Source organism: Tachyglossus aculeatus, chromosome 19 (genome assembly GCF_015852505.1).
Source record: "Tachyglossus aculeatus isolate mTacAcu1 chromosome 19, mTacAcu1.pri, whole genome shotgun sequence".
Classification (NCBI taxonomy): Eukaryota; Metazoa; Chordata; class Mammalia; order Monotremata; family Tachyglossidae; genus Tachyglossus; species Tachyglossus aculeatus.
The window spans coordinates 38,535,257-38,545,276 of record NC_052084.1 but is presented as its reverse complement, the minus strand read 5'-3'; the positions used below and the strand labels follow the sequence as shown (position 1 = coordinate 38,545,276).

At 49.6% G+C, this 10,020-nt stretch overlaps 1 non-coding gene across 1 annotated transcript; it reads right to left on the bottom strand.

Annotated features, from left to right (window-relative positions):
- Positions 1–8,056: 8,056 nt before the first annotated feature.
- On the bottom strand, positions 8,057–8,193 carry LOC119941060. The gene has a single exon (XR_005455096.1). It is a non-coding gene; the product is annotated as a small nucleolar RNA SNORA7 (small nucleolar RNA).
- Positions 8,194–10,020: the final 1,827 nt, after the last annotated feature.

The window sequence follows — 10,020 nt, the reverse complement described above, 5'->3', positions numbered from 1 at the left end:
TCTCCAGTCTGGCACACATGCATGGAGAATGGTGCAATGTTGGATCCTTGACCTGCGGGCTGGTGAGACAGATGTTGGCCAATGGCTTCGAGCGATGGGCTCTGGGCTGAGAACCAGGGGTGGGGAGGGGTCGGAGAGTTGGGCTGTGGGATGTCTGTCCCTAGGAGGGTGGTTTGATTCTGCCCCAGCCTTGGGGCTCTGGGCATTGTTCACCAGGCCAGGGAAGAGGCTGTGGTGCCAGCCAACTGGTCCCTGGCTGGGAGAGCCGCTTCAGGGAAATGCATCTGGACAATTGTGCTCTCCCATTGTTGTTGGTTTCTTGGTTTGGTTTTTTATGGTATTTGTTAAGTGCTTACTATGTGTCAGACATTGTTCTGAGCTCTGATCATTGTTCTAAGTGCTGTTTCTTCACCATGTTTGTTTGGCACTCACAATTCCCAGAGCTGGGACTGGAGATTGGGGTCAGGGCTCTGACTGGGGGAGAAAGTCACACAGGGAAGGGAAGGACTGGGCCAATGCAGCTGGAGACCTGGAATTCAACAACATACGCAACAACAAAAGCAGAAGAGGATAGCTGCCTGGGCAGAGGGGTGGAGGCAGCACATCAATCAGTCAATCAATCATATTTATTGTACAGAGCCCTCTACTAAGCACTTGGAAGGGTACTCTGTAAAAGAGTTGAGAGATATGTTCCCTGCCCACAGTGAGCTTACAGTGTATTGGGGGAGATGATCCTCTGCCTCCTTCCTGCACCAGGCAGGACAGGCACATACCTAGTCACGCCAGCCTCAGCCCTTATAGGCAGATAGATGCATATTTAATTCTTCATTCAGCTCTCATCCTCACCTCTTCATGTTGCTAATTCAATCAATCAATCAGTAGTGTTGATGGAGCACTTATTCTGTGCAGAGCACTGTATTGAGCTCTTGGGAGAATACATTAAATTGATAGTATTTATTGAGCGCTTACTGGACAGAGCACTGTACTGAGCACTTGGGAGAATCAATTAATCAGTGGGGTTTATTGAGTGCTTCCTGTGTACAGCACACTGTGTTGAGCACTTAGGAGAGTTATCAGACAATCTCTACCCTCCAGGAGCCTTCAGTAAAGCTGGGGGCACAGACACTAAAATAAATTACAGGAAGAGAGAAGCAATAGAGTATAAAGATATATGTACATAGGTGCAGTAGACATGTGAGTACCCAAGTTTTTTGGTGGCATGGAAATGTTAAAAGTGGAAGTTTGGGGGTTGGGGGAAATGGGATGGAGAGATGAGAGATTAATCAAGGAAGGCTTCCTGGAGGAGATCTGATTTATCTTTGCTCTTTCTCCTGCTCCCTGTCTGTCTCCCCTCTGAATGGCCCCTCAAGGGCAACAACCATGTCTCACCGCTGGTGTACTCTCCCAAGTGCTCAATACAATTCTTGGCACAATGTAGGCATTCAGTAGGGCTCTGCACACAGCAGGTGCTTAGTTCAGTGGCCTGCATAAAGTAGGCATTATTTCCAGTGCTCTGCACACAGCCAGTGCCAAGAAAGTACCCTGGATAATGAGGAGGAGGAGAGAGCATCCTTGGTCCAGGCCTACCGTACCCTCTCAATAGGTTGTGTTTCTGCCTGCCCTGCAGGAGAGGGTCCTCTTCCTGGTGGCGATGGGGTACAGGGGAGCAGCCCCTCGGGGAGCCCTGGGCCAGGGATCTGCAGCTGTCCCAAACCCATGCTCTGGGTGCAGGTCTCCTCTTGAATGGCAGGGGGTATTGGCCGGAGAGTGTTGTACCAGCAGCCATTCCCTCCAATCTCTGGGCAGAGCTGCCCTCAAATGAAGGGGGGGCTTGGGGGTGGGGGAGAGAGAGGGAGAGGCAGAGAGAGAGAGAAAAATATTGAGAGATATATTTTTGGGTTACGTCCTTGACACTTGACATCAGGCAGTGCCTAGAAAGCTCACATTCAAGCTGGACCAGATCATCCTCTAGACTATAAGCTCTTTGTGATCAGGGAACATGTCTGCCAACTTTGTTATACCATACTCTCCCAAGCACTTAGTACAGTGCTCTGCACACGGTAAGCGCTCAGTAAATTGATTGATGGGTTGATTGCATGATTGTTACACAGAGAGGGCCATCCTTAAATAATAATAATAATGGTATTGTTAAGTGTTTACTATGTGCCAAGCACTGTTCTAAACACTGGGATACATACCAGGTAATCAGGTTGGACAAAGTCCCTGTCCCACCTGGGGCTCACAGTCTTAATCCCCATTTTACAGATGAGGTAACTGAGGCCCAGAGAAGTTAAGTGACTTGCCCAAGGTCACACAGCAGACAAGTGGAAGAACCGGTATTAGAACCCAGACCTTCTGACTCCATAGCCCATGCTGTTGCCACTAGGCCATGCTGCGTCCCTGCTTCCTTAAAGGGGCCGGCAGCTCCATTGGTCAGCCTGACTCCAGCGAGGCTCCTCTGATGTCAACGGGAGCATCCCGGGGCCAGGATGACAGAGGCGGGCACGTGAAAATAGCGGAACACGGAAAGAGCTTTTACGGGCAGTTCAGACGCAAGCAGCTCTTACTGACTCAGAGTCTCTAGCTGGACCCCAGAGGCTTGCTGATGACGCCAATGGGGAAGTTTTCACTGCGCGGTAATAATTTGCACATGGCATGTGCTCTTTCCTGGCGGCTGGTCGACAGAGAGATCCCAACCTTAGAATATCTGTTCAATAAACTCACTCTGACCCGCGGTGGTTACTATGCTGTGAAGCAATCGAGTGGTGCTTTCTAAGCACACCATCCGGGCCCCTTGGAGTTAGTTTGGTCAGGAAGGCCAGCGGCCTCTGGCCCTCCCCAGCTCCTCTCCTGCTCAGCCACCAGGATACCATGCCCTTCCTGAGCCCTGGGCCTGTTCCGGGCCTGTGTGAGTGTGTGGAGGGGGGTGGGGAGGGGACGGACTGCAAGCCCAATATCTAGAGCAGGGTAGGGTGCGAGGGAAGGAGAAGGCAGGTCTTGCTAGGGGTCGGGGGTGTTCGTGCTCAGGCCAAACAAGTGTAGAAGTGCAAGTCTGGGTGCATGTGGGTAGGGACCATCTCCATATGTGGCCGATTGGTACTTCCCAAGCCCTTAATACAGTGCTCTGCCTACAGTAAGCACTCAATAAATACGATTGAATGAATGAATGTGGGACTCCAGAGCTTAGTATAACAGTACTTGGCACATGGTAGCGCTTAACAAGTACCATTTAAACAAACAAAAAGAAAACCCTGCTGGGTCATGACTGTATAGCATAACATCAGCACTGTGCTGCATCCTGTGCATGAAAAACCTTGGCAGCATCTCCTGCCTATCTATGCCCTCACTGCACTCCATACCCCAGGGGAACACATCTGGCAGGGGTGAGGCACCAGCTCAAGAATCAGCTTCTTTGGGATATTTTTTTTTTGTATTTGTTAAGCAATTACTATGTATCAAACATAGTTCTAAGCGCTGGGGTCGGTACAAGTTAATTAGGTCAGATGCAGTCCTTGTCCCTCATTGGGCTCACAGTCTAGGAGGGAGAACAGGTATTTAAACCCCATTTTATTGTTGAGGCAACTGAAGCTTAAAGAAGTGAAATGACTTTCCCAAGATCACACAGCAAACAATTGGCAGAGCTTGGATTAAAAACCCAGGTGCTCAGACTCCCACTGCTAACACTAGGCAGTAGCCTGAGCGACAGGTTCCAGTTCCTTCTGGGATGCTCTGCGCTAGTGGAAAGCCACGAGAGGTCTCGTTGCAACAGTGGCAGATAACATGGGCTCACTGTGGCGCAGGCTAGGAAAGACCTGCCCCTGACCATAGCTGGTCACAACATCATGGGAGAAGCAGGGTGGGGAGCGGGCAGCTAGCTCAGAGCACACCTCCATCCATGCCAAGGAGTGGGTGGGCAGCACCGCATTTTCCAAGTTGCAGTTCTTTGGAGGCAAGTGAGGCGCCACCAACAGTAAGTGCACTGCTGCCATTCAGTGGGAAAGTGCCTGGGCGGGAGTTTCCACTGGACAACCCAAAGGAAGTACTTGTTATTCCCAACAGTACAATGGACTTCCAGCAGGGAAACTGGGCCAGGGCCTAGAGTGCACAAAGGCCACACTCCTTCCAGAGGAATAGGAAGCCAGGCCACTCTGGCCGGATGGGCTCTGACAGGGGAACTTTCTTCTTTCCCTTGCACCTCTGGCCTTCGGACATCAGCTACTGCCCCATCGCCTGCCCTGGGCTGCCTGCCTGATTGGCTGCTACTTCTTCTTCTCTCCTCCTCTTCCTCCTTCCCCTTCTCCATAACAGAATAATAGAGGGGATATTGGAGATGGTGAACAAAATAAGGTATGGCTGGAGGCTGGAGAAAAGTTTAAAGGGCCTCTGACAGGTTACTGGAGGGAAAAGCAAGGAATGCTCAATGGTTTGGCGGTATCGCCATAAGCGTGAGGAAGGCAAAGAGTTCACAGCTCTACAGCTGAGGGGAAGGCTGGGTGCATGGTTATGGCATGGGGCAAGGAATGAGACCTAGGGCATGAATTTTCCTCCATAGACATCCACTGCAACCCCCATGCTCCACTGGCTTTGCCATCTCTGTCCACCAGACTGGCTTCTGATCTGCCTACTCAGTACCCCAGAGCTGGAGTCCCCACAGAGCTAGCAGGCAAGAGATAGAGTGAGTGAGATAGCGATCGACAACCCCCGCCCCCCAACACATACCTTCTGGCCCAGCTCCCCCACCCCTCGCTTCTGGATTGGAATGAACCACATGGTCCTGTCCGTTACGGCCAGTGAGCACCTCGGGAAACTCCAGATGAATATCCGTGCGTCCTGTCCCTCCCCTGGTCATCCCACTCGCCGATGTTTAAAGTAAGAGTCTCTCAAAGCCAGGAAGCCAGTCAGACATCTGAAGTATGTAGTGACGCTCAAGGACCCGTGAACCGGAAACGGACATTTACTGTATTCTTTCCCAACCCACCCTGTTCCACCTTTCTCCTGCCAGCCTACTGGCATGCCCAGGATGGAGAATCCATCAGCCTGTCAGCACACAGTTTGGAGAGGTCACTCTGATTTTTCTTTTTGATTTTTTTTTTGCAAGAATACTTTCACGGCAGAGCTGAAAAGGGGAAAGAGTAAGATTGTTGAATCAGTCAAGCTGCTGCTGTCTCAGGAATAATAAACATGAGTCTGTTTCCTTGATTATTTTATAAATAGCAAATATTTGGGTAAGGCATTTGATAAGTGTGTACCACTGGTTTTGTTTACTGAGGTGATGAGTCAGTAAGAAAACAAACAACAGAAAGAGCAGCCCATGCCTGGGCCTATGGGAACAGGACCTGAGCTGCTTAGCCTCCCCTCATCTTCTGAATGCTCGGCCTAAGGGGGCCCAGTGGTGGCTTCAAGAGGCCAAAGGGGGGAAGGGGGCGTCAGCCCCAGCAGCCAGAGGGGCGAAGGCTGGAAGACAGAGTTTTTCTGGCCTCTGACCTGAGGAGTCATCTGGTCCAGACTGACTGCTGCATCCCTGCTGGCTGGCAGGCAGCCAGAAGGGGCCATTTAGGTTGGACATCTCTGCTCCCTCTGCCAGGGCAGACCCCCACCTGCTGCTTCCACATGAGGCCTCCAAGTCAACTAGATGGAGCATGATCCCTGCCCTTGAGCATCTTACAATCTAGCACTTAGTACAGTGCTCTCCACACAGTAACCACTCAGTAAATACAACTGATTGATTGATAGCAAAGGAGTCAGGCAGTAAAATAAGTTATGAGGAGGAGGAAGCAATGGAGTAGAAAAATATGTACAAAAGTGCTAAAGGGGATGAAGACAGTGGGGAGCATCCAAGTGCTTGGGTAAGCACTATTACCACTTCTTATAAATAATTTACATCTTCTTGTCTCCCACATTAGATTGTAAATTGAGGAAGCCTGAGGGGAAGTACAGGGCCTGGATAATCAGCAAGCAAGTTCATCAGCTCCTGAATAATGGAGGAGTGGTGGTTCTAAGTGAGAAATACTTATCCCTGTACAAAGTAGATGCTCAGTACAGCACTCTGTACACAATAGGCATCCAGTACAGCACTCTACCCATTAGCATAATATGCCCCCAACAGGGGCCCAGGTGAGTGCTCTACAAACAGTAGACACTCAATAGATACCACTAATTGGTGGATCAACTGGTGGCATCAACTCTGCTGTTTGGGACCCCCAGGGAAAAAGGAGCTGGGGAGGAGTGGATTAGGACTATGTGTGGATAGGCTTAGAGGATTCCCCTCCAGGAGGAGGAGCAGAAGGAAGATGAAGGGGTTGGCTTCAGGAAATTTGGGTGGCAGTGGTCCCCCCTCATTGGCTCAATCTTGAGCTGCCAGGGGAGCCCGTCGTTTCATTGAGGACTAGAGGAGCTGGCGAGAACTCGTTCAGCGGCGTCCTGGGCCACGGCTCTGCTCTCCAAGTTGGGTCAGAAAATAGCCAGTGATGATGTCCACAGGTTCCTGCAGGATGAAACAGCTGGTTTGTGAGATGCCCCTGCATTCCCATTTCATGAGCGTTCCTAGGGATTAGCGTGCTACCATGCCCACTTTCTGGGTGACAAAGTGTTCTGTAAACAGTTTCTGCCCAAGCAGGGAGCGGCCAAGGTCTCCACCAGCTCGGGGAAGCTCTCCCACTGAGCTTTGTGTGGTGAGCACTATAGTGTGGGGAGCACTATAGTGGTGAGGGGTGGGGTGGGTCCTTCTCCTGTGCACACAGAGAGCACTCAATAAATATGATTGAATGAATGAATGAATGGTAGTTAGCTGGATTGCAGGATCCACTCCCTGGCCCCTGGTGGGAGCAGGAGAGTAAGCCTTCCCAGGACCCAAGTTGTGGCAGGGGGCAGCCTGCTGGCCAAGAGACCCCTTCCTACCCCCCGCCCCACCTCCAGAAGGCCTATGAACTCTCCAGAAACCATCAATCCTGGGCAGAAGCTTCAGTACCCATAGCTCTGTGAGTCAGTGTGGAATAACTGTCTGTCCCCTTGTGAAGGAGGAATTTTCAAGAATCCTCTGAAAACCTCTGAGGCTCTTGAGAAGGCTCTCTCTCCTGATCTCTGTATCTCTCTCTGTTTCACTTTCTCTTTTTTCCCTGCTCTTCTGTCTATGTCACTCTCTTTTTTTCCCTTTCTCTTCTCTATGTCTCTCACACACACACATTCCCAATTTTTTCTTTGATTTCCACTCGTACTCAAAATCCTTGTAGTGAGGGGTCTCACTCTCCTCCCTGCTGCCCCCCAGGTGTGCTCTTGCCAGCAGGTGGGATAACAGTGTTAGGCAAGAGTCTTTGGAGAAGCAGCATGGCCTAGTGGATAGAGCATGGGGCCAGGAGTCAGAAAGACCTGGGTTCCAATTCCGGTTCCACTACTTGTCTGCTGGGTGACCTTGGGCAAGTCACTTCAATTTTCTGTGCCTCAGTTACCTCATCTGTGAAATGGGAATTAAACCCCACTCGGGACATGAACTGTGTGTCCAATCTGATTAGCTTGTATTTACCCCAGCGCTTAGTACATTGCCTGGCACATAGTAAGCACTTAACAAATGCCTTGAGAAGCAGCGTGGCTTAGTGGAAAGAGCATGGGCTTGGGAGTCAGAGAATGTGGGTTCTAATCCAAGCTCCGCTACTTGTCTGCTGTGTGACCTTCGGCAAGTCACTTAACTTCTCTGTGCCTCAGTTACCTCATCTGTAAAATGGGGATTAAGACTGTAAGCCCCCCGTGTGACAACCTGATCACCTTGTAACCTCCCCAGTGAAGCACTTAATAAATGCCATCGTTATTATTATTAAATTCCATAATAATAATTACTACTTTTATTATGCTATCAAGTCATCTCTGACCCACAGAGATGCCATGGACACATCTCTCCCAGAATGCCCCACCTCCATCTGCAATTGTTCTGGTAATGTATCCATAGAGTTATCTTGGTGAAAATATGGAAGTGGTTTACCATTGCCTCCTTCCGGGCAGTAAACTTGAGTCTCCACCCTCGACTCTCTCCCATGTCACTGCTGCCCAGCAGAAGTGAGTTTTGACTTGTAGCAGATTGACTTCCACTCGCTAGCCACTGCCCAAGCTAGGAATGGAATGATATGCCTCTGCTTGACTCTCCCTCCCGTAGTCAAGACTGGTAGATTACTGGAAACTCTCCAGATGGGACCCTGAGAGGGTGACTTAACAAACACCTTTAAAAAAAAAACACTTCCTGATGTGGTTGCTTTGACTCTTTATCTCCCTTCTTTGTTTCCTTTAGGCCTCTTTTGCATTTATCCTTTTTGTTCCTCATCTTTGTTTTGTTCTTTCCTCACCCCTCTTCTCTCCATTTTCTCAGTGTAAGTGAGAGTAAGTGCGTGTACAATGCTCTGAACAGAGTAGTCACCCAGTGCAGCACTCTGCGTAGTTTAGACACACTGAACAGTTCTTTGCTCAGAGTAGGCACTAAATCAATACCCTTGGTTGACTTGCTGATTGAAAATGTGGTGAAATAGAAGTCCTACAGAGGAAGCTAGAGTATATGAGAAGACACAGAAATAAAAATCAGAGTTAGAGCATGAGAGCAGGTAGAAGGGTTTGTAAAATAGAATTTTGGCAACAAAAATACCTTGCTGAGTTCCACCCTGTTATGTGACCTTGGGCAAGTCACTTAACTGCTCTGTTCATCAGTTTCCTCAAATGTGAAGTGGGGCTTCCCTCTAGACTGTAAGCTTGTTGTGGGCAGGGAATGTGTCTGTTTATTGTTATATCGTACTCTCCCAAGTACAGTGCTCTGCACACAGTAAGCACTCAAAAAATACAATTGAATGAGTGAATGAACCCCAAGCAGCAGAATGGTCCGACAGAGGGAGGTGGCTGGACCACAAGCAGCAGTTACCACAGATACCAGAGGGACCAGCGCCAAACCGGTCGGATCAAGAGTCGGGAAGCAGCTGGGACAAGCAAGTGTGGTGTGGGTTAATTGTGTTCTCTGCTCCTCCTCTATGGCCAAAAGTTCAGATTGTCTGGACTGCTGGGACCCCAGGGCAGACCCCATCCTCCTCCAGTCCTTCTCCTCCCTGGCTGTACAACGGTGGGCTGGAGGGGACTTTGGAATGGAGAAAATACCTGGGAAGCCACTCGCCAATGATCTAGTGAATGCAATTATTCCAACTTGCCAATGTAACAGGAATGGTAGAATACTAATAGTGTTTATTATGTGCCTACCATGTACAGAGCTCTGTACTAAAGGAAAGAAGTACACAGATGAACTACAGGCATGGCTTCTGGACCCCAAAATCTAAGAATAAGGTAGGGAAGGGGACTGATGACAGATAAATAGGAAAGAGGAAATGAAAATATATAATACGATGGGAGTAGCAGAGTTCTATGGCTCAGCCCAACAGTTCAATACTTATTGTCCCTCTTACTTAGACTGTGAGTCCATGTGGGACTGTGCCCAACCTGATTAGTCTGTATCTACCCCACTGCTTAGAACGGTGCGTGACACACAGTAAAAACACTTAGCAAATGCCACAGAAAAGAAACAAAACAGCTTCAGAAGTCATCCTTCACGAAGTTCTAAAATTTGTGGAGGCCTCACACTAATGCCGCCATCTGTGCCCTTCCCCAACTGGAGCTGGGGCCCGATGGGTGGGCACGTACCCACAGATCCAGCCGTTCCAACCCGGTAATGAGTCAAAGAGAGGTAGCAGCCAAAGAGAAGGCCCGGCATGGATCACAAATCCATTTGGTTCACTTTCGAACACCTGATGAGTCATTTGTCAGGGCCAGACTGTGTTCGTGCATGTGTGTGTGTGCGTGTGTGAATCCAAGATGGTGTTTACCTTTCAACAAAGAGCCTCATGTCTGCCTGCTCCCTCTGTTTTGCCCCAAGAGGCCAAACAAGTCGGGCCGGATTGTTGCTTTCAAAAATAGCTTTTCTGCTGACCTTGATCGGGGCAGGCCAGGAGGTGGAAGAGGGGAGGAGGAAGGAGGGCGGGGTTTGCTGGTTCTTTTTTTCTC